Here is a 25,356-nt window from a genome sequence, read left to right as displayed (position 1 = left end):
CATGTATATATAAATGCACATCATTAACACTATAATCGCTGTGCTTGTCTGACTAACTTGTACATAAAATGAGTCAAACGAGTCATCTGTTTAAGAAAAATTTGATTGATTCACTTAGGGAAATTATTTCTCTGCACTTGACCCATCCGTGATCTTGAACACACACTTGTGAGCAATTCTTCAGAAACACTAGGGGCAGTGAACACACACAACCGAAGCAGAAGGCTGTGACCACCTCGGCAGTTTGAGGGCTAGGTGCCTTCCTCAAGGGCAATGCTCAGCCATGGATGAATCTTTCCTTTGCGTTCCCGGGAACTGAACCAGCCTCAAGCTCACTTCTCTAATCGTATGCCCACGGCTGCCCCCTACAAGTGCTGTCTAGCACTTAGAATCCACCTAGAATTTATACAAGGATGTTGTTACTAATATAAAATTACCACTAGGTTTGTCTTTCAATTTTTCAGTCCTTCCATCATTCATCTTAATGTTTTAGAAGATAATAGACAGATTACCAATTTGGATATTTTTACTCTATGACATCACATCTGTCACAGTGACTGGTGTTTGGTGCTTCTAGTTTTAAAAATTAAACAAATTAAAAATTAACCCAGAATATGAATGTGATATCTTTATGGTTTGGAACCACAAAAAGGCATAAAATAAAAAACATGGAGAACAAATAAAACAATCATTAATACATTCATTGTCTGTAACCACTGTCCAGAGCCTACCTGGAATCACCCTGTGCAAGGAGGGAACACACACTGGAGGGGGTGTCAGTTCTTCACAGGGTGACACTCACACCTGTGGACACTTTTTAGTCGCCAATCCACCTACTAACACTTGTTTTTGACGAACACTTGACGAAACTGGAGCACCCGGAGAAAACCTACATGGACATAGGGAGAACACACCAAACTCCTCACAGACAGTCACCCAGACTCGAACACACAACTTACAGGTCCCTGGAGCTGTGTGACTGCGACACTACCTGCTGTGCCACTGTGCCGCACAATGATGGATAAAACTCAAGAATGCAAGGACAAGCAAACTTACAGGAACTTTAATGTTTTTTTTTTACTATAAGCCTCACTCAGGGCCATAATTCAAATTTCAGTGAGGTCCACACTGCGTGAATGCAAACCCACTTCAAGTGCTGACTTTTAATTATGTTAACTGTCAATTCTCCTATAAATTTCTAAGAGAAGGTACAGATTAAGCAGAGCCAGAGGGAGTTAAGATAACATTAGTTCTATCTAAAGCAGAGCTGTAGTTCCCAGTGTTTCAGCTTTGACCTGCTGCTCTCAGCGCCCCCTGTCGGAGGGACTGTGACTCCATTGGCTGCAGCACTGAATGATGGGCAGATAACTCTGACTGCTGATTGGATAAATAAAGGTGACACCCAATGAAAAGTGTGTTCTCCGTTGAGCCATGGAGAATCTGCCCCTCGTTCTGGCTGAGCGAGAGTTGCGTGTTTCTGTCTCAAACATAAATGTGTGACCTCAAAAATACATAACAAAACGCGTCTCATATCGGTTCAAAATGTTTCCGAAACGGGACGGTTGGCAACACTGTGTGCGTATTCTGTCAAGAAAGCAATACAGACCGATAGCCAACGGCTAACTGGAGACAGAACCGTTGTTGAAAACGAAAGAATTAAAGGTCTAACAACGTTCACGTGTGTTACCTTTGTATTTTAGAAGTTAAACCAGTAAATACACACTGGGTAGCACAATCTAACAAGGTAGCATAACTTACCAGGTATAAAGTCTGCTCAGCTAACTTTGCTGCAGCTACAGAACAGGTTTTGAATAGCAGTGCCACAAGTTTCTGACTAAACCCTCACGTGAATGTCATAGCAGCAGTGTCGTATGCTAGTCTATGAAATATGCATAACATGCCTCTGAACAAGCACTTAAAGACAGTTAGTAAATGTCTTATGAGAGCAGGTTGGCAATTCTACCAGCAAACCGAGAGCAGGGTTGCCAGGTCCAGCAAAAATCAAGTCTGTCTAAAACCTATGGAGTCAAGAAAGGGTCAAAAAGATTTTGAGTTTGTAAAACAATACTCACAAATGTAATGGACTTTGAGCAACTACATACACGTAAAACTAAAATCTACAAGTATTGGAATGTACAAATTTAAAACAACAACAACAACAACAATAATAATAATTTAAATTCACAAATGTGAATAAAATAGATTTGCATTTGTAAATCAAATGTTGTGAATGTGTGAATCAGTACCTTCTCAAACAGCTTAAATGTTCCAGAGCAAACCTTTTTAAGGTTCCAAATGTGACAGTGGGAGTTTTTGAATACGGTGGAGAAAATCCACACATTCACTTTCTCTGCTGTGTGTGAATCTCTTTTTGCAGTTGTGGATATTTGACCCTGTTTTGATGGACAATTGATGGACCAATAGGAAAGCTTTAGCTGGACCAATCAGATCGCGTGGTTTTCTTAACCAATCAGAACACTGATTTGTTGCTGTCAACCATGGCACATTTCCACCAAAAGAACTCTGGTTCATGAACAGGTTCTGTTCCTGATTCTTGGAACTTTGGTTCTTTCCAGTGAACCGCAGTGTATATATCGAAATTGGAAAAATAATAAATGACAAATATCTGGACCATTAAGCTCCGGTTTCCTCCCACAGTCCAAAAACACACGTTGCAGGTGGATTGGCGACTCGAAAGTGTCCATAGGTGTGAGTGTGTGAGTGAATGTGTGTGTGTCTGTGTTGCCCTGTGAAGGACTGGCGTCCCCTCCAGGGTGTATTCCCGCCTTGCGCCCAATGATTCCAGGTAGGCTCTGGACCCCCCGCGACCCTAAATTGGATAAGCGGTTACAGATAATGGATGGATGGATGGACCATTAAACCTGTACCGTAATGACTAGAAAAGTTATAAAAATTAGAATAAACACTCAATTAAAAATGAAATAGCTGTCAGTAGTTTATCAGTTACAGGTCCAGGTCAGGACAGTGTGTTTGGACTGTGTTAGGAAACCGGAGCACCTGGAGGAAACCTACACACACACACAGAACTCACCACTCCTCACAAGCAGTCACCTGGAGCCTGGCTCAAACCCAGAGCCCTGGAGTTGTGTGACAGTGAACAGCTGTGGATGGAGAGAAAACAGAAGGAGTGGGAGGAGACGGTGAGACAAAATCGAATAAGAACTGCTTATTTACAATGTCATTTTAGGAGGCAGACATTTCCTTATTCTCAATTTTCATGTAAAAATATTTATTTCCACCTTAAATGTGTCAGTTATTCCCCAGACACTTATTGAATATTCTGTTCCACCTTAAAAATAGGACAACGTGATGCTGAAGGTAGCTCTCATTCTCAGAAGGTCTCATTCCTTCATTTCATTCCATTTCTTCATTTAAAACACAAACCACAGACTACACCTTTAATCCACAGATATACGTCTGAACTTCACCTATAACCTAGAGCATATTTTTATGTTGATGTAGGAATTTTCCTTTAAAAGAAAAGTGGAAATAACTCTTTCTGTCCAGAAAATATGCAAAGACAATCGGAATTCAGAATAGGCTGATTTCTATTTCAACATTTCAATCAGTGCATCTCTGCTGAACGTAAAAAGTATTTTAGTGTGTGAATGCCCAGATATTTTTGAGTAGAGAGTTTACATCGGTGGCCATCTTTGCTGTTTATGTACCCCCTCAGGCTAATGCTAAACTAGCCATGGAAAAACTATACCTCTCCATTAGCAAACACCTAGCGGTACAACCAGACAGCATTGTTTTCGTAGCAGGGGACTTCAATCACGCCAACTTGAAGCCTGTCCTGCCTAATTTCCACAGATATGTAAACTATCCCACAAGAGAGAGGAACATTTTAGATCAGGTCTATTGGAACATTCCTCATGCCTACAGAGCCAGACCCTCACCACATCTGTGTCTCTCTGATCATCTGTCCCTGTCTCTAACACCAGCATATAAACCACTCATCTGTAGACAAAAACCAGCCACAAAGACAGTCAGAGTATGGATTGAAGAAGCCACCTCAGCCCTACAGAACTGCTTTGAGGACACAGAGTGGGAAGTTTTTGCAGAGGGGACAAACCTGAATGGACACACATCAGCTGTACTGGACTACATCAACTTTTGTGCGGATTGTGAGACCAAGACCACTACTGTGAAAGTGCTGCCCAATCAGAAACCATGGTTCAACAAAGAACTGAGGACCCTGCTCAGAACACTGCTTTCAGACTCTGGGACCAGCTGGCCTACAAAAGAGCGAGGACTGACATGAGACGGAGCATCATAAAAGCCAAATGCAAATACCAACTGCGCATCCAGGAGTATTTCAACCAGAATAACTGCAAAGGTATGTGGCAAGGAATAAAATCACTCACTGGATACGGTACCACATCCACAACTGCCACAGACAGAACCCACCCAGACACACTGATTCATTTATTTGCTCGCTTCGACATTAAGAATAACAGCAAACCAGATGCCAGCAGCCAGCCTAGACGTGCAGTCAAGGACACCCCCATTCAGCTTCACTCAAACCAGGTCCGATCTGCTCTGCACAGGACCAACACTAGAAAACTCCTGGACCAGATGGTGTCAGGATGGGAGACCGCACATCCTCAAGTCTCACCTTGAACACAGGCACCCCACTGGGATTTGTCCTCAGCCCCCTCCTCTACTCACTCTTCACATATGACTGCTCCCCCATTCAAACCTCCAATAAAATCATCAAGTTTGCTGATGACACCGCCATTGTAGGACTGATTACAAACAATGATGAATCAGCCTACAGGAAGGAGGTCCGGCACTTGGCAGCATGGTGTAAGAACAACAACCTGAAATTGAACCCAAATAAAACCAAGGAGATTGTTGTGGATTTCAAAAGATCCACCCGCACCGGGACCACGGCCCTCCTCATCAATGGAGTGGAGGTTGAGAGAGTGGAGCACTTCAAGTTCCTTGGAGTACACATCTCTGCTGACCTCACATGGGCCTTCAACACCCAACCCCAAGTGCGGAAGGCACAACAGAGACTCTACTTCCTCAGGAAGCACTTCCACCACCTCAAAGAAGCTTACAGGTTGGTATTTGACCTAAATAATAATTTAGCAATTATTGCACCAATGTGCTTTCTGTCATTCATGTATTCATTCATTGTCTGCTTGTCCAGTTCAAGGTTGTGGTTGGTACAAAATATTTACATACTATTTGGAGTCACTCTGCACAAAGTGGGAACACACCCTAGACAGGGCACTAGTCCTTCACAGGGCACCACACACCCACACATTCACTCACGCTCTCACACAATGGACACTTTTGAGTAGCCAATCCACCTGCCAATGAGTGTTTGGAAACCAGGAGCACACAGAGGAAACACATACAGACACAGTAAGAAAACACCAAACTCCTGAGGAGGGCACCAATGTAAATTGATAGTTAATAGGTTAAGGGATCATTATTAAAGCATTATTATCTTCATGATGTATAGGCATTGACTTCAAGAATAAACTTGTTTTTCTTGACTTACAACTCTGACCCCCTCATTAAGTATGATAAAGTAAACTGTTACCACACCAACTGAAATAGTCACAGTCAACAGAAAGTCAGTAATATGTCTTAGTGTGTCATTCATTCATTATCTGTAACTGCTTATCCAGTTCAGGGTCATGGTGGGTCCAGAGCATACCTGGAATCATTGGGCACAAGGCGGGAATACACCCTGCAGTGGGCACCAGTCCTTCACAGGGCAACACAGACACACACACCTACGGACAATTTTGAGTCGCCAATCCACCTACCAACATGTGTTTTTGGACTGTGGAAGGAAACCGGAGCACCTGGAGGAAATCCACGCAGACACTGGGAGAACACACCAACTCGTCACAGACAGTCACCCGGGTAGGGAATCGAACCCACAACCTCCAGGTCCCTGGAGCTGTGTGACCACGACACTACCTGCTGCGCCACCGTGCCGCCCCTTAGTGTGTCATGCCAAGTCTATTTCTGTTTTTCTGTAGGGTGAACCTACAACATTATATCTGATAATTCAGCTGAAAGATCAGGACTGGGAAACTGGTGTTTCCAGAGGAAGCCAGAGTGTGGTGAAAGCTGAGTTGAGGTTTGCTGTCATAGTGCAGTAGACGAGGCCTTCTTCACAAACTCCAGTATGTATCAGGACTTCAAAATTGAATACCCTGCACACCTGAAAACATCATGACATTTCTCCAGAGATGCATTTTAAACATGGAGTTGCAGAGTGTGACTCAAGTGATCAACCTCCTGTACTAAACCTTTCATGGCTCCACTGAACCAATGCACACAATTCCTGCATAAAAAGTTTATCTTTGCCAAACTCAAACAACACATTGGCCAGTGCGTGGACATGTATAGTATAACCTGTGGTATATGACTGCCAGATGTGTACTGAAAACACAACCAATAATTTTCCTTACACTGTCATATTTTTATTAATTAAATGTATTGGGTTAAACAGATTTTAAAAAAGGGTCAAATTTAATGTGTATATTAAAATGACAATTTTGCGTATTTCCTCTTCAGGTGGATTTTTATTAATTTAAAAAATTGCTATATTTTTGATTTTGCCTTTTTACTTAAGTAATTGTTTTGTACACTTTTGATTATGGAAGCTTATCAGTATTAAAATAAAAGTGAAAATGTAATATGCAAAATGGCAATAAAATTCTAAGTTTGAAGATTTTTCTCAAAATTACAATTCAATAATTCCATTTACATTTGCAATTTCATAAACTTGGGTGGTATATACAAAGCTAATGTTAATGATACATTTTAGCCCCTTATGGTTCCAAGTACATTAACTAGTACAAAAACATGACTACATAAAAGAATACTGAAAGGTACTGTATTGTACCTAAAAGTGGTACAGCCCCAGTGACAAGCTTTTGTACACTCTGTACTTTGTACTTTCTTCAAATCTGTACTTCATTTTCTTAGTATGTCAATTTTTGTTTCATTTATATGTGTAATCAAATACGGAATATTTTTTTTTACATTTTTATTATATATATATATATACACATTTATACATGTAATTGTATGCCATATTTGTTTCATATATTTTGGGCTAATTACAAAAATTTGCAAATATGTTAATGAATATTTTGCTTTTACCTATGGGTGTAATGTTTTTTCCAACCAGGATTGTGAACTGACAGGTACAATTAAATACTAATAGAAGTGTTACATAATGGAAAATATTAAAGAAATAATAGTTAAACTCTTAGGAACCATTAAGTGCTAAGGGATTACATGATGGAAACTATTAGATGTAGGCACCATTAAAAAACAGTCTGAACCATTAAATTCTTAATGAAACCTACTGTACTTTGAAAGTACAATTGTAATGTGACTCTGTTACTAGTCTTTTCAAAGTTTATGTTTGGATGTCTTTTCAACTTTAATTCAGTGTTTATTGAATGACATTTAGATACGTGATTTCAACGTTGAAATAACGGCTTTAAAAGGATGTCTTTAATGTGACTTTTTTAGTCGTCTTTTCAACGTCTGTGTTTGGACGTCTTTTCAACTTTCATTTTCAACCTTAAGAAAACGTTAATTAGACGACAGTCAAGTACGTTATTTCAACATTGAATCAACAGCTAAATGTTTACTGGGTAGACTCTGGCACAGAAGCTTTAACAGAGAAAACAGCTCTGTTAAACAAGTCGTTTCTGTAAATCAAGAACACGCATATAACAGGAACGCCCACTTATCTTTCATTGGCAGATATGTCAGAAAATGGCTTCTCATTGGCGGAAACAACTTAAAGGTGAAACTGCGTCAGACCAGTGACTACAAAATGCAGCCATTACTATTACAAACCGGATTCCAAAAAAGTTGGGACACTAAACAAATTGTGAATAAAAACTGAATGCAATGATGTGGAGGTGGCAAACGTCAATATTTTATTCTTAATAGAGCATAGATGACAGATCAAAAGTTTAATCTGAGTAAATGTAACATTTTAAAGGAAAAATATGTTGAGTCAATAAATCCCAAAAAAGTTGGGACAAGTAGCAATAAGTGGCTGGAAAAAGGAAATTGAGCATATAACAAACAGCTGGAAGACCAATTAACACTAATTAGGTCAATTGACAACATGATTGGGGTATAAAAAGAGCTTCTCAGAGTGTCAGTGTCTCTCTGAAGCCAAGATGGTAAGAGGATCACCAATTCCACCATTGTTGCACAGAAAGATTGGAGCAGCAATACCAGAATGGTGTTACCCAGCGTAAAATAGCAAAGACTTTTAAGTTATCATCATCAACTGTGCATAACATCATTAAAAGATTCAGAGAATCTGGAACAATTGCTGTGCGTAAGGGTCAAGGCCGTAAAACTCTACTGAATCCACTGTGCCATCCGTCGTTGCCAGCTGAAACTCTACAGTGCAAAGAGCCATTTCTAAGCAAGCTCTACAAGCTCAGATGTTTGCACTGGGCCAGGGGTCTTTTAAAATGGAGTGTAGCAAAATGGAAGACTGTTCTGTGGTCAGATGAGTCACGATTTGAAGTTTTTTATGGAACACTGGGACGCCATGTCATCCGGACCAGAGAGGACAAGGATAACCCAAGTTGTAATCAACGCTCCGTTCAGAAGCCTGTGGCATGGGCAGCTTGCATGTCTGGAAAGGCACCATTAATGCAGAGAACTATGTTCAGGTTCTAGAACAACATATGCTCCCATCTAGACGTCATCTCTTTCAGGGAAGACCCTGCATTTTTCAACAAGATAAATCCGGGTACTGAAAATGACCAGCCTGCAGTCCAGATCTTTCACCTATAGAGAACATTTGGCGCATCATAAAGAGGAAGGTGCGACAAAGAAGGTCCAAGATGATTTAACAATTAGAGGCCTGTATTAGACATGAATGGGAGAGCATTCCTATTTCTAAACTTGAGAAACTGGTCTCCTCTGTCCCCAGACGTCTGTTGAGTGTTGTAAGAAGAAGGGGGGATGCCACACAGTGGTAAAAAATGGCCTTGTCCCAACTTTTTTGGGATTTGTTGACGCCATGAAATTTTGAAACATGTTTTTCCCTTAAAATGATACATTCTCTCAGTTTAAACTTTTGATCTGTGATTTGTGTTTTATTCTGAATAAAGTATTAGATGTTGGCACCTCCACATCATTGCATTCAGTTTTTATTCACAATTTGTTTAGTGTCCCAGCTTTTTTGGAATCCGGTTTGTACATTCCAAACTAGCAATGTTTCTATATTTAATGTGACCCAATGATCATTTCACGTTGATGGTAAATGCTGTATATGGTTATAACTCCAGGTGAGTGTGTGTGTGTGTGTGGCAGTGGCAGATGCCTGTTGGTCAAAACAGCCAGAAATCAGCGAGGGCAACCACCATTTGGACAGCAGGAGCTGCCTGTTATGTGTATTCTCATCATCAGTAGTTGTACATTTTATAATTTCAGTCAGCTCTGATGAATCTGTAACTGAATAGCCAGTTAGCAGTGAGGTCTAATAGTGTTCATTACCACCATTCACCATGTATCATTTCCATTAGCATATCACATCATTCATTAATTCATTCATTATCTGTAACCGCTTATCCAGTCGAGGTGGATCCAGAGCTTACCTGGAATCATTGTGCGCAAGGCAGGAATATACCCTGGGGCGCCAGTCCTTCACAGGGCAACACAGACACACACACACACACATTCACTCACACCTACAGACACTTTTGAGTCACCAATCCACCTACCAACGTGTGTTTTTAGACTGTGGGAGGAAACCGGAGCACCCGGAAGAAACCTACGCTGACACGGGGAGAACACACCAACTCATCACAGACAGTCACCCGGAGCAGGAACCGAACCCACAACCTCCAGGCTCCTGAAGCTGTGTGACTGTGACACTACCTGCTGCGCCACTGTACCGCCCATCACATTTTCATATTGACCATATTTTCAATGAAACATAGTCAAACTTATTCAGTGTAAAGTATGTACATTTTAAAGGTGTTATGTGATATCACAAGGGTATTATAGGCAGAAGTCACCAGGCAATCATTCGGGCTTAGTGTTTCCACAGCCACCCAACTGCCCTTGACAGTGGATACTGCCCTGCATGTGTCAAACAACATACATCACATAAGCACACAAATACCATGCATCATATCCCCAGTTATGCAAATAACATCTAATGTGTGCCCCCAAACAGAAGCATCCCAAAAACATTCCATGAGGGTAGCCGCTCGTCCTCACGGGGGAGCTCCCAGCCCTTCCCACAATACAATTATACATTAACTGAAATTGACAAATTCAAGAAAAAATATATGGGTGGCACGGTGGAGCAGCAGGTTAGTGTCGCAGTCACACAGCTCCAGGGTCCTGGAGATTGTGGGTTCGAGTTCCACTCCGGTTGACTGCCTGTGAGGAGTGTGGTGTGTTCTCCCTGTGTCTGCGTGGGTTTCCTCCGGGTGACTGTCTGTGAGGAGTGTGGTGTGTTCTCCCTGTGTCTGTGTGGGTTTCCTCCGGGTGACTGTCTGTGAGGAGTGTGGTGTGTTCTCCCCGTGTCTGCGTGGGTTTCCTCCGGGTGACCGTCTGTGTGGTGTGTTCTCCCTTTGTCTGCGTGGGTTTCCTCTGGGTGACTGTCTGTGAGGAGTGTGGTGGGTTCTCCCTGTGTCCGCGTGGGTTTCCTCCGCGTGCTCCGGTTTCCTCCCACAGTCCAAAAGCACACTTTGCAAGGCAAATTTATTTTTAGCGTACAATGGCAATTCAAAGTGCTTTACAGAGTGAGAGAAACTATGTCTTTCATCACACACCTCCCCTCACACCTCTTGTTCCTTCTTTCCTTGACCATCACCCTTATCACACCTACCCCTCCTCTCAACCCTATTCTTCCTCCTATCCCTCCCCTGATTTCCATTTTCTCTCACCTTTTCCCCCCTTCCTCTGTTTTACACGTTCTTCATCACCCTCATTCTACATACCCCTCCTCTCACTCCTCTTCTTCCTCCAATTCCCTTCTCTCACTACTCCAATGTATATAAGGCCCTCCTAAAATATTTGGTGTTAGACTGGATCGGGATCAGACTGGATCGAGGTCAGACTGGATTGGGAACAGACTGAAAACTGGTGACAAACTGATGACAAGCTGTGCCCGTGCTTTTCTGCATGCACGTGAAGGAAACCTCTGAACCTCCAGTTTCTAAACTTCAGATCATCCTGAGATAGACTGAGATCATCCAGCTGTACTCATACATGGTCCTGTGTATGTGTAAATAAACTCCAGTCAACGCCAAACTCCAGTCTCCTGACTCTTCAATGCCGAATTTCTAACAGTGCGATACAGAATAATTACAGTAGAATTTAGTAAAAGAAAATAAAAACAATTAAAAAGCATAATATAGATTTAAAACAGAATATAAAATAAAAATAAAAATGATTAAAATCTATTCAGTAAAAACAATAAAAACAGAATAAGGACAGTTATTAAAATGGTACTAGAAATAAAATAAGTAAATCTACATTTTTAAATCATATCTAAGTGCAGCACTACTCAAAGGCACAGGAGAACAGGAAAGTCTTTAGTCTAGATTTGAAGACAGTAATATTTGGGGCAAATCTGATGTCTTCCGGGAGTCTATTCCAGGTGCAGACAGCATAGTGACTGAAAGCTGCCTCCCCCTGTGTGGTTCTGACCTGGGGCACTACTAGCTGACCAGTCCCGAGTGATCTGAGGGGCCTACTGGGTTCATACACTTCTAGCAGATCTGAAATATTTTTTGGTCCGGGGCAATTTTTTGATTTAGAAACAATAACACTTTAAAATATATTCTGTGTTTAATTGGTAGCCAGTGCAGTGACCTGAGGACAGGAGTGATGTTCTCGGTTCTCTTGGTTCTGGTAAGAGTTCTAGCTGCTGCATTTTGAATAAGCTGCAGCTGCCTGACTGTGGACTTGGGAAGTCCAGTAAAGAGACCATAGCAGTAGTCCAGCCTGCTAGAGATGAATGCATGAATGAGTCTGGTTGTGACACATACCCTTTGAATTTTGATATGTTCTTAATGTGATAAAATGCAGATTTTGTTATTACCTTTATTTGGCCAATAATCCAGGATTATGCAGATTTCTGACCTGGCCTTTAGTCTTTAGAACTTTGTTGTTAAGCTGAGTAGTGACCTCAAGTCTTTGCTCCTTGATGCCAAACACAATCACCTCTGTCCTATCTTTGTTTAGTTGAAGGAAACTGTCCCTCATTCAGTTATTTACTGCAGTTGCAGAGAGACTATTTATTTATTTATTTATATATATACATACTGCCATTCCTTGCTGCTATTATTTAATTTCATAGATATGGTGCCTTATTCTGTGTAGTTGTATTGCCTATAGTTGATTGCGAGTTTGTCCATTTAAATTACATATTGTCTTATTTTGCATAGCACATTGGAGTTTAGAGACACGGAATCTCGTTTAGCTGTGCACTGCTGTGTGTTGTCTAAATGACAATAAAGTTCACTTTGACTGACTATAGTCACCTGGTGACAGAGCTAAATAGATCTGAGAGTCATCTCCATAACTATGATAGGCCATTTTATTTTTTTTAAGAATTTGTCGAAGTGGTAACCAGCTGAGAGTGGTTCCTGAAAGACCCGCCCAGTTCTCTAGTCTGTCTAAAAGGATGCTGTGATCAACAGTATTAAATGCAGCACTAAGAACGAGAAGCACTAGCACAGATACCTTACCACTGTCTGTGTTCAGACGGATGTCATTTAGGACCTTTATGAGGGCAGTTTCTGTGCTGTGATGTGGACAGAAGCCTGGCTGGAAGTCATCACAATAACAGTGTTCATGTAAAAATTTGTTGAGCTGAATAGAATCAACTCTCTCAGTAATTTTGCCTATGAAAGGAAGATTAGAAATTGGTCTGTGGTTGTTCAGGATAGTGCTGTCTAAATTGTTCTATTTTAAGAGAGGTTTGATTACTGCAGTTTTTAATGCTTGAGGGAAGATCCCTGAAAGTAGAGACACATTTACTATTTGCAGTATGTCCTCAGATAGACAGAAGACTTCCTTCATAAAATGCACAGGCAACACGTCTAATGTGCATGTGGATGGTTTTAGATGCTAGACAGTATTCTCTAGAGTATTCAGATCAATAGCGGTGAATTCAGACAGGGCACACACTCAAGAGACGTATTGAAGATCACTTGCCAGATGTTTAGAATGTTTTATTGCTAAAGAAAGCTGCAAATGGGAGGCGCTAGTGAGTGTCGTATGGAGTAGACATGTTTTACGGAGCTCCTCCGCACAAAATGTCTTTTTTTTTTACAATTTTTCTTAACACCGTCTGTTAATCATTTTTTTAATGCTTGTATAACAAGCTGAATTTGAACTTTCCCCGTTTACACTTTCTGGCCCTCGGAATGCCACCAAAAGCCCTAAAACAACCGAAAGAGCCTCAGCGTGTGACAGTAAGCATGGAGGATGATACTAGCCGGGGTGCTAGCCAAGGAAGCGATGAGGACCTGCCTCAGATCTGGGAAAAAGTTGCTAATAAGATCTTAAAGTCAATAAATGAGAGGTTCGATAAGTTTGAACTGTCTTTTCAAACTTTACAAACTGCGCTGCACTCTGTCACGGAGAAAATGGACGTGGCAGAGGAACAAATCCGGGATCATGAGTAGCGCATTAGCTTACTTGAAACTTCTTTGACCGAAATCCAGAAGAAAAATTAAGCTCTCAAAATTAAACTCGATGACCTGGAGGGTCAATCCCACCGCAACAACATTAAAATAGTCGGGGTGCCAGAGGAAGAGGAAAAGGGAAAACCAACAGAGTTTGTTGTCGGCCTACTTCCCAGGCTACTTGGAGCTACACACTTCACTGAACCACTCATTATCGACCGGGCCCATCGTGTGCTTCAATCCAAACCTCCAGAAGGAGCAAGACCTCGCACAATTATCGCCTGGGTTCATTTCTACACCGAGAAGGAGCGAATTTTGAGGCTTCGAGCCGGGCGCAACCTCGACTACAACAGCCACAAAGTGTTCATTTTTACACGGCTGAGGTTCTAAATCAGAGAAGGATCTTCAAGGATGTCATGCAGGCGCTGCATGCACTAAAGGTGTCACACAGGTGCAGACAGCATAGTGACTGAAAGCTGCCTCCCCCTGTGTGGTTCTGACCCGGGGCACTACTAGCTGACCAGTCCCGAGTGATCTGAGGGGCCTACTGGGTTCATTTTTGGTCCGGGGCAATTTTTTGATTTATAAACAATTAATAACACTTTAAAATATATTCTGTGTTTAATTGGTAGCCAGTGCAGTGACCTGAGGACAGGAGTGATGTTCTCGGTTCTCTTGGTTCTGGTAAGAGTTCTAGCTGCTGGATCTTCAAGGATGTCATGCAGGCGCTGCGTGCACTAAAGGTGTCACACATGCTCCGCTTTCCCGCAAAACACTGTGTTCGCCATGAAGGTCAGCTCAGGAGCTTCACATCCCCTTCTGAAGCGGCGAAATTTGTGGAATCCGAGCTTAAACAAGTTTAAATGGGTGTTGTTGGTTCTTTATAGCTTCTGGTGTGTTTCAGTGGCTAGGTTCTTTAACAGTTGGTTTTTGTTTTCCTCGTTCATTGCAGATGGTATTACATTGTGTATATATTCAAACAAAGTGCGGAGATGCTCAATAGGTGGTGTAATTTAGTAGTAGTATATACCACAGATACATTGTTATCTCTGTGCGCTTAGTGTTCCTGTCTATAAGGGTAAATACAGTGCTTCTCTTTTGTAGATGCTTAGTGAGTTTGGGTGGGATGTCTTATATGTGGTTGGTGGAATTGTGTTATTTTTTCCCCCAGGCTGTCACTATACATTTTTCCTTCTATCTTCAAACTTAGATGTCTGTAGTTCATAATGATGGAGCGGGGGTCACCTTTGTGTCTTGGAATGTTAAGGGGCTGGGTCACCCTGTTAAAAGAGGTAGGGTATTCTCACATCTAAAGTCTCTCAAGGCTGATATAATTTTTCTTCAGGAGACCCATATCAGTATGACACAGCAATGTAGACTCAGAGTTGACTGGGTATCCCAGGTTTACCAAGCTCCATTTACTTCTAAGGCCAGAGGGGTTGCTATTCTTTTTCGTAAATATATACCATTTCACTTAGAAACTATGGTGGCGGACCCACAGGGCAGATATATTATAGTCTCTGGCCATATTAACTCTTTTCCCTTAGCTCTGGTTAATGTGTATGGCCCTAATTTTGATGCTCCTGTTTTTTTTAAATAAATTGTTTGATGCTGTCCCAGTAGATAATTTTAGGAACATCATAATGGGAGGTGATTTCAACTGTTACCTAGACTCCTATATGGACAGGCTTTCTCAGAGTCCACCATCGTCACTAATGTCTGTCACTGTTTTGAACCAGTTGATGAAGTCTAGAAATATGGTAGATATTTGGAGGCTGCAGCATCCCACTCACAAAGATTTTTCATTTTACTCTCATGTACACAAATCATTTACTAGGATCAATTATTTCTTGGTAAATTCTGAACTTATTGGTAACATCGAAGACATCAAGTACCATAATATTTTGATTTCAGATCACTATCCAGTCACTCTTGAACTCCAATGTAATATGGCCAAAGAAAAATATAGATGGCGCTTTAACCCTCTTTTGCTTAAAGATCCACTATTTAATGAATATATTAATGCAAAGCTCAATGAATTCTTGGAGATAAATGATAATGGTGAGGTTTCAGATTGTACTATTTGGGAGACCCTGAAGGTAGTCATGAGAGGTCATATTATTTCATTTGAAGCACAAAAAAAAAAGAAATTCAACAACATTAGATTATTGGAAATTCAAACGGAACTTACAGCACTTGAAAAAACATACAGATCTTCTCTAGCACAATCAATTTATAATCAAATTTTAAAATTAAAATATGAATACAATTCAATTCTCAGCCAGGGTGTGGAAATCTATTTGCTTAAACTAAAATATAAATATTTTGAATTGGGGATAAGCCTGAAAGATTATTGTCCAGACAGTTAAAAGGGATACAATCTAAGCAAGCCATTCACAAAATTATTTCAAGTTCTGGAGAATTAATTACAGATCCAAAATAAATAAACAGTTGCTTTAGGGAGTTCTACTCTGACCTATATTCTTCTTCTCTTTTTGTCACTGAGGCAGATTTTAACCAGTTTTTTTGATAATCTGAAATACCACAATTGCCTGAGTCTTGCAAAGAAGAATTAAATGCTCCGATATCAGAAACGGATCTTTTAGAGGCTATCCAGGCTTTCCCATCAGGCAAAAGTCCTGGTCCGGACGGATTTGGGTGCGAATTCTACAAAGCTTTTAGTAGAAAACTCGTCCCCTATATGCTGAGGATGATAAATGACTCTATTAGGAATGCTAACTTCCCTAAATCTCTGTATGAGGCAAACATTATTTTATTATTAAAAAAAGGAAAGGTGGAGTCTGACCCTGCCTCTTATAGGCCAATAGCTCTCTTGAATTTCGATCAAAAAGTGCTGACCAAGGTATTACCGATTACACTGGGAAAGCATATCTCCAAAATAATTCATACAGATTAGACCGGTTGTATACCAGGTAGATTCCCATTTGCCAATACACACCTACTTCTTAACATTTTATACTCAAATAAACTAAAAGATAAAGAAGCCGCCATTCACTAACGGAGAGTGCTCTAGTCCATTTGACCTATGTCGAGGGGTTCATCAGGGGGACCCGTTGTCTCATCTTCTTTTTGATTTAGCACTTGAACCATTGGCCATAGGGATTAGGAATCATCCACATATACATGGTATTAAATCTGGTGATGTTGAGAGCCTAGTGAATCTGTATGCAGATGATTTGTTGGTATTTATATCTGATCCGGTGCTGTCTGTGCCTAATTTATTAAATTATATAGACGCTTTTAGTAAACTTTCAGGTTACTCAATTAACTGGACCAAAAGTTAATTCATAAATATTACCAATAACCTTAGTCCTACTTTTTTTTATTCTTTGCCATTTAAAATAGTTGAGGATCATTTCACATATTTAGGCCTTAAAATTCCAAAAAATCCAAAATATCTTTTTAAATTGAATTTTCTGCATATGATTGACAAATTAAAAGCAAATATTGAGAGCCGGAAGTTGATTCCCCTTTCGATGATTGGACGCACCAATGCTAGTAAAATGGTGATTTTACCATGTTTTCTATATTTATTCCAAAACATACCTATTTGCCTCCCCTCAGCCTTTTTTAAACAACTAGACTCAATTATGTGCTTTTGTTTGGGCCTATAAACCTCCCCGTATAGCAAGAAGACATTTACGTCATACAGCACTTGGAGGGTTAGGTCTACCGGTGTTTAAACAGTATTACTGGGCAGCTAACGCAAGGGTTCTCACTTACTGGCAGAAGGGAGCTATAGACCATTCAATTTCTGAGACTCCACTGTGACTAAGAATAGAGACCCAGTCTCTAACAAAAACTTCATTACCGGTCTTATTATTCTCTATGACAAATCCTTCCATCAAAACATTTGGCAATAATTTTATCATCAGAAACTCTTTGAAGATTTTGAATCAAATGAAAAGGTTTCTCTCCTTGCCTCTAGTTTCTACACATACTCCTTTTACATGCAACCATTTTTTTTGTTCCAGCTCAGTCAAATAAGGTATTTGCTACCTGGAGAGATAAGGGTTTATTGTGCATTAAAGATTTTTATACAGACAACAGTTTTGTTTCTTTTGCCCAGGTTAAATCAAGATTCAATCTTCCTTCTTCCCACTTTTTTCGATATTTGCAGCTTAGGCACTATTTTAAAAAAAACATCATCTGAACCAAAAGAACATATTTTTTTATGACTTGCTCACATCCCCTCCTGACACCAGACATTTGGTGTCTAGTTTCGTTTCTGTATTATCATCATCATCTAATACCACTTCCTTAAAGGATAGTTGGGCTAAAGATTTGGGGGTTGCAGTCATGGATGATATGTGGGAGAAGAGCTTATCCAGTATTCATCGTTGCTCAATTAATTCCAGGTATAGACTCATTCAGTTTAAAATATTACATAGGTTTTATTTTTCTAAAACTAAACTGAACAAAATCTATGCTTCTGTTTCCCCTATGTGTGATAGATGCCATACTTCAGAAGGTTCCTTATCTCACTTAATATGGTCCTGCCGTAAGTTATTAATTATTGGGCTAGCATCTTCAACTGGTTCTCAGAGGCATTTGAAGTGGGTATTCCTCCAGATTATAAACTGGCTATTTTTGGCTATTTCGATAATTCTGTCTCTTTGTCATCTGCACAGCAGCAAGCCTTATTGGCGGGTATGGTTGCAGCCAAAAAAGTTATACTATTATTATGGAAATCACCAGTTGAGCCATGCTTTAAGAGATGGTTAAATGAGATGTTATTTATAATAGAAATGGATCAGATATATTGCAAAGAATCTATAAAAGCACCAAAACGCTTTTGTAGTGTGTGGGGACAGGTTCTGAACTATTTGGAGCGGGCCCAGCCAACATCAGCCCTGCCTTGAATTATACACTATGTTGATGTATTACTTGTTAACCTATTTATAACTCATACATTTCTGACAGCCTAAATATCTTATTTTTATTTTATCTATTTATTTTTTTTATTATTATTTATTTATTTTTTATTTTCTTAAATTAATTTTTCTATTTAGTTTATTATGGTGGCGTACAGGTGTGTACGTGTTCTATTTTAGTTAGGTCTGTGTTTGTACATTTTTTCAAGTGTGTATCGGTCTTTAATTTCTGTGTTTTGTTTTATGTGATTTCAAAAACAAAATATAAAAAAAAAAAAAAAAAAAAAAAAAAGCTGCAAATTCATTACATTTTTCCACAGACAGTAGTTCTGGGTTTACCGGTGATGGTGGGTTTCTCAGCGGATGAAATATTGTGAATAATGAGCGGGCATTGTTAGGGCTTTTACTAATGATCTCAGAGAAGTAGGTATGTCTGGCCTTTCTATGTGAATTTGTGAATTTTAGTGTGCCTCCATTTACGCTCAGCCTTTCTGCACTCGTTTTTCTTGTATTTTACCTCTATGCTGCATCGCCATAGTGCTTTCTTCTTACCAGATACAGCTTTTGTTTTCAAAGGGGCCAAACAGTCAATAAGACTCAGAGCTTTGGAGTTCAGGTTCGCAAGAGCACTTTCAGGAGAGTGAGATATTATGCACTGTGTTTTTGACATAGCCTCCAAAAACAGCTCCTTTGTGTTCTCAGTAAAATATCTTTTCTTCACACTGACAGACCTGATTTGAACAGCTGGAGTGGTTTCAATATTAAAAAAGACACAGAAGTGGTCAGAGATCCCTAAATCTTTCACAGATATAGATGATGACCAAGTCCAGTGTGTGCCCATGGTTGTGGGTAGGTCCATTCACAGCTGGGACAGACCAAAGACAAGTATTACAATCTGAGGTGTACCTTTTAGCACAGTACTTAGATACTCAATAGAAAGGTAGTCACCAAATACTGCATGCTTGCATTGAAATATATTTTTAAACAGGGCAGCTATTCAACCACTTTTTCTGTTTTCTCTACATACACTATTAAAACTATAGTTTTATTGGGTTCCAGATCTGACTGATGTCTAAGGACATACTTTAGGTTGGAAATATTAACACCATCTGTTGTGTACTCCCTGTTTTTTCTATTTCTGATAAGTACTGGAATGGGAGACATTACAGACTCACAGGGTCCAAGAAAACATGCACTGCTGACATTATCACTGTAGCAGCATGACAACAATACGACTTGTTTGGCTGAAAATCTGCCCAGTGTACAGAAAATGTTCTGAACAAGTGATGCATCATTAAATAATAATTAAACTATTTGAATAATAACTAATCTGATCATAATATCTGACTTTTATTTACAGAAAACACACATAATGAAACAATACCAACGCATATTTACTATTTTCTCCAGGGGAAGCAGTAAAAGGTCCTGATATACGTCACATTCGTGTATCATATGGAACGTCATTGGGCTCTAAACGTGTGGACACATGCGCATTAACACCTTATTAAAAATTTGCATGCTAACACAAAATTTTGTTGTGATAACGTGACCAAAGATTACACGTTTACACGCTTCTTAAGGTTTTTGTCAAATAGATGCAGCTAATGTTTTAAATGGGTGTCATAAATTCACTTCTTTCAGCCTGAGGGTTCTCTACCAAAACCTTTAAACACCACCAGCTCTTCAAGTGAGACGGAAGAGAACAGGCAGATTACATTTAATTACACCTACTAACTTTAAGATCATTTCTTTGAACAATTAAGCCTCCACTGCACCATCTCATGAATATTGCAAATACATGAATATTATTGCTGTCCAAAGAAAAACATGTATCTCTCAAAATAGTAACTTTACAGGAGAAGGAAAAGACCTTCTTAACCTTCAGTAGAAGTCAGTGTGAGAATATTTTAATTCAGAGGAATTCTGGAACATTTCTATTGGTCATTCGTCACGAGATTTACACACAGTGTGAAGGACATCTCACAGATGATATAGTAAACTAAACATCCACAGCAACAACATACAGAGTACTATGTTAATGTATTCATTCTGCAAGCTGGAATGACCTGTGTGACTGAGAATCACTTTAGATACAGCAAGCACATTGTTAATGACCACTGTGTTAATGTACATCAAGGAGCCAAAAAAAAAAAAAATAATGAATACATTTCCTCTCTGTGTGAATATTTCAAGGCTGTAATTGTGATCCCTTTTATGGCATTTAAACTCTGCAATGTATGGAATAATACTGTCACTGTCAAATCCTACAGTGCATATGTTTAAATATTAGAGCCTTTTACCTGGAAGAATGCAGTAGAGTTTATTTTAAGCATTTGATGGCAGATTCTACCATTTACACAATTAATCCATACTTTTCAGAATATTTCTGAAAATATTTAAATATTAAATATTACACCTAATTATTAAAAGAAAAAAAAAGCTGTGAAACCTGGAGATATTCTTCAAAACTACAGTGGTCTGGTATTGGTTTGATTTAACCCTGATATTTAATATATATTGATATGATATTTAACCCTGAGTTTAATATCTAAGATTTCTTATGAGTTTTCAACGCTATTACTCCTAATTCCTACAGTAAATACACATAAATATATAAAACTATATAATGTAATATATGTATGTTGTATTTTATATAATGTATATTGTTATATCTGCACAACCTGGAATCTCTATGACTGTCAGAGAGGCAAGTTATTTTCAACATTTGACGAGACATTATTTAAAATGACATTTGTTTTAGGAGATTAAAGGTATTTTCTTATTTTTGCCAGCCAGTGTTTCACATTTATTTTGTTTACAAGAAATGCAACTTAAATAACCATAAATAGTTAGTGTGTTTCCTTCAATTATTTTACAATCAAAGATATGCACCGATTCATTGGAAAATATCTCAGCTTTAATACATTTAGCTGTGTTAGTAAACTATGGAAAAAAGAAAAATAATCATTCATTAATCATAATTGAGGAAAGGTTTCTTTGGATCGTGATACTGATTTGAGGTCATATCGCACAGCCCTAGCACTGGAAAATCTCTGCTGAACAACAGCCAACTGAAGAGGTCCGCGTGGACGTGCTGGACCACATGCCAAAATAAAATGTTTATAAAGAAGACACCAGGTGTAAATTTCCACTGTACACTGGGAAAACACATGAGTACTGTGACAAGTGCAAGGTCCACTACTGCTTCATTCCACAGTGAAACTGCGTCAAACAGCCCACAGGCAATGACTCTGAAATATGGACTGGCATACATCCTGTACAGACACAGGATACAGTTCAGAATAAAAACTAAAAAAGCACTGGAATTACTGTTCAAAATGCACTTCACAAAAGAAAAGTGTAGAGTTTTTCAAAAGCTCATTAATATATATATATATATATATATATTACCAAATATGAGCACAAAGTGATCAGATAGTGATAGGTTTTTCTCCTTGGTTAACTGTTAAACAAAGTTGTTTTTTTCCTCGATGAGAAATAATCAAACAAAACATGAATAAAACAAAGCATATAGTCTTTAGTTTAAAAAGGAAAAACAAACAAACAAAAAAGGCCAATTCAGATTTTAAAGCTTTCTTTTACAACAATAAAAATAAAAAACCCAGAGAAAACACCCCACACTCCTCACAGACAGTCACCCGGAGGAAACCCACGCAGATACAGGGAGAACACACCAGACTCCTCACAAATAGTCACCCGGAGGAAACCCACGCAGACACAGGGAGAACACACCACACTCCTCACAGACAGTCACCCGGAGGAAACCCACGCAGACACAGGGAGATCACACCACACCACATATGGATTTCTTTGCAGTGGTGGTGATAGGAATGTCTGCAAATCATATATATTTTATTTACTATCTATACTGATATGTTAATTTGTATATGCTTGGAAAGAAAGTATAGACACTTTTAAAGAAAAACACTTCAGACCACATGGAGCATTTCAAACCATTTGTTACATTGCAGAATTACTTAGATGCGGACTTACAAAAAGTTAAAAAAAAATTGGTGCACCCCTCCATCTGGACATGTTTATATAAATAAATTGTAAAAAAAATCGTACAAAATTTGATTTTGTAACCGTCGGTTGTCTTGTTTTGTGAACGATTTCGAAATCAGTGTAATTTTAAACATTTTTATGGTAAATATAGAATTTTATTGGCAAATTGTATTGCTTGTAAACTACTGTATATGTAAATATTACACCAAATTACTGTAAAATGGATTACAGTATAATGAATAATTACTGTAAAAAACCATTAAATACTTTGTAGTTGATCTACAGTGAAAAAAATAAGTTTGTATCCAAGTATTTACAAGTTTGTAACAGTATTTACTTGTGTACAGTGGGTACTCTAATTTGATTTACAGTCATGAACAGTATGTTTTACAGTAGATTATTGTCAACTTTTTGCCAGTTATTTACTGTAAATTCTACATGAGGATGATTTCTCAGCAGTGAACCACAAAGAGAACTTTTAACCCAGTGTTTCTGCATGTGTTCAGTTGAGTCCTCAAAAACATTTCAAACTCCATTAAGTGGCATCTGAGCTGTGTGTAGAAACACTCCATGTTTAATCTCCTACTGAAACACTGTTGATCTTTCAGCATGCACAGCATTTACTCTGTCACCCACACCTCCAATCACTCTTTGTTCTCTGTGCAGTGCACATTGTAGATCCCATTCACCTTTAAACAACATAAACTTCTCAGAGGACACAGCAATAGTGGGCCTCATTTCAGATGGTGATGAAGAAGCCTGCAGGAATGAGGTGGAATGACTAGGTCCTGGCACTTAACACCTCTAAGACAAAGGAGATCATCTTCAGGAGAACAAAGCAGCCAGACCACCCCCACCTCCACATATTTGGAGAAGCAGTGTGGAGAATGTGAAGTTCCTGTGTTCACATAAACAAACACCTAACCTAGTGTCCTAACCCTACTGACTCCCCCATCTTTCCTGACCACATCACCCCCATAAACTAGGACCTTACTGTCAGGTCTGCAGCAGGTAGTTCCCCTCCACACCAGCAGAGGTCACTCTCTCCAGAATACCATGGTAGTGTTAATCAGGTTCCTGTTGGCGGTCATATTGTGTGTGTATATATATAAAGCACATGGTGCAGTAGGTTCTTTGTGAAGTCTTGTTCTTGGTTCTGTTCTACGATTCGGAGCGACATATATATCTTGTGATCTTTTCTCCTGGTTTTGACATTCTGCTTTGGTTTTTGTTTTATGAGTTTGGGGTTGTGTTTTTTGGATAGTCTGTCTTGATCTTTGAAATGTTTATTTGGTATTGACCTGGATTGTTTATGACTACGTATTTGGATTATTAAACCTGCACTTGACTGCCTTTTTTCTGTGGCAGTGATCATCTGTGACACTTACACTTTGAATGTGTTCATTCTGTTCATTTGCAGTCAGTGAACACTCACTCACATACAGAGAACAACTCTATGCTCTGTCTGTTCTGTAGTGTCTACTTCACAGTAAGTGCAATGACACTTTAAAGCAGCGATATTTATTACTCGTAACTGTTATTAATGTGTATTCTGCTTCTAGCACTTTCTGATGGACATACAAACTGCTCCTTATTTACACAGTAACTCAACCTCTCAACTGTTGGTGAGAACTGTAACAGAACATATGCTGTAACCTTGAATCTGGAAATCACTACCCATCCTACAGTTTATGTAAAACTAATATTGTAAATATCTACCTCAAAGATTTATGTATTATATTGCTGCCTATTCTGCCGTCCATGTAAATGTGTAAGCTCTGCTGCTTGGGAAGGCTGTAAACGAGTTTTCGTTATACTCACACATAATAACTCACGTAAACTAACAGTAAAGACTCTCGTTTCTTACCTCTTACTATGCGTGTTCTCCAGTGGAAAAGCTCCTATTGGACTGAGGACACTGTCTTTATGAGGAATGTCCAATCAGAGACAAGCTGTTATTAAACTCCAGCCAATCGTATCTCAGGGGGCGGATGTGAGGCCGGAATAGTGGGCCCTGCGTCGTCCAACCAGAATCACGGTCATTTTGAACTGAGAAAAAAAGTCTTCATTCATTGCACTGTAGAGGCGTCACTCAAACACCAGCTCTCTTCTGATTGGACAGACGCACTGCGTTGGCCGGACTCGTTTGAATAACGTTCAGTTCTGCTCAAATGTTCGCTGCTCCGCGATCAGACGCGTCCGTTCTGCACGAGAGCTGTGTTGGAGAGAAATCAGGACCTGTTTTTACTGAAGGTAAATGTTTTTACTGTGTTTTACACGCCGTTTATACCGTGTTTTACTGAAGACCCAGCTAACAAAATTACGTTCTCCGAACGTTCCATTTTGGTTGTGGTAACGTTGCACTAGAATGTTCCCTCAACGTGATTTTGTCCATTTTTTTAACGTTCACATAACGTTATTGTCAAGTTACAAAAACGTTCTGGGAACATTACCTCAACATTATTTCCATCAGTAATTTAACATTCTAGGAATGTTCTTAGAAATTTCCCATAATGTTCTGTTTTGGTTATTGGTTATTACACTAGAATGTTCCCTCGACACTGGCGACACTGTGCCGCCCTTAATTATTATCATCAACATCAAAAAATAAACTTTAGGGGGTCTCCTTAAGCTCCACCTGCAAAGTAAACAAACAGATTTATTAAGTATTCCTTTGTATATATCAGTTCATATAAAGCATTATTCCAATCTACCCAAGCCATTTGGTGCAGCTAAAACAC

General features: G+C 39.3%; 1 protein-coding gene and 1 long non-coding RNA gene across 2 annotated transcripts in view; one reads left to right on the top strand and one right to left on the bottom strand.

Moving 5' to 3' along the window:
* LOC136695301 (zinc finger protein 850-like) overlaps nt 1-25,356 on the top strand; it is a 97,591-nt gene that overhangs the window by 62,631 nt on the left and 9,604 nt on the right. The window lies entirely within an intron of this gene.
* LOC136695309 (uncharacterized) lies at nt 45-24,582 on the bottom strand. The gene is made up of 3 exons (XR_010802266.1): nt 24,483-24,582; nt 3,053-3,122; nt 45-396 (listed from the first exon to the last, which is right to left on the bottom strand). It is a non-coding gene; the product is annotated as an uncharacterized lncRNA (long non-coding RNA).

Source organism: Hoplias malabaricus, chromosome 4 (genome assembly GCF_029633855.1).
Source record: "Hoplias malabaricus isolate fHopMal1 chromosome 4, fHopMal1.hap1, whole genome shotgun sequence".
In the NCBI taxonomy this organism is placed as follows: domain Eukaryota; kingdom Metazoa; phylum Chordata; class Actinopteri; order Characiformes; family Erythrinidae; genus Hoplias; species Hoplias malabaricus.
Note: the sequence above shows the minus strand (reverse complement) of the source record. Positions and strands in the feature narration are given on the sequence as shown.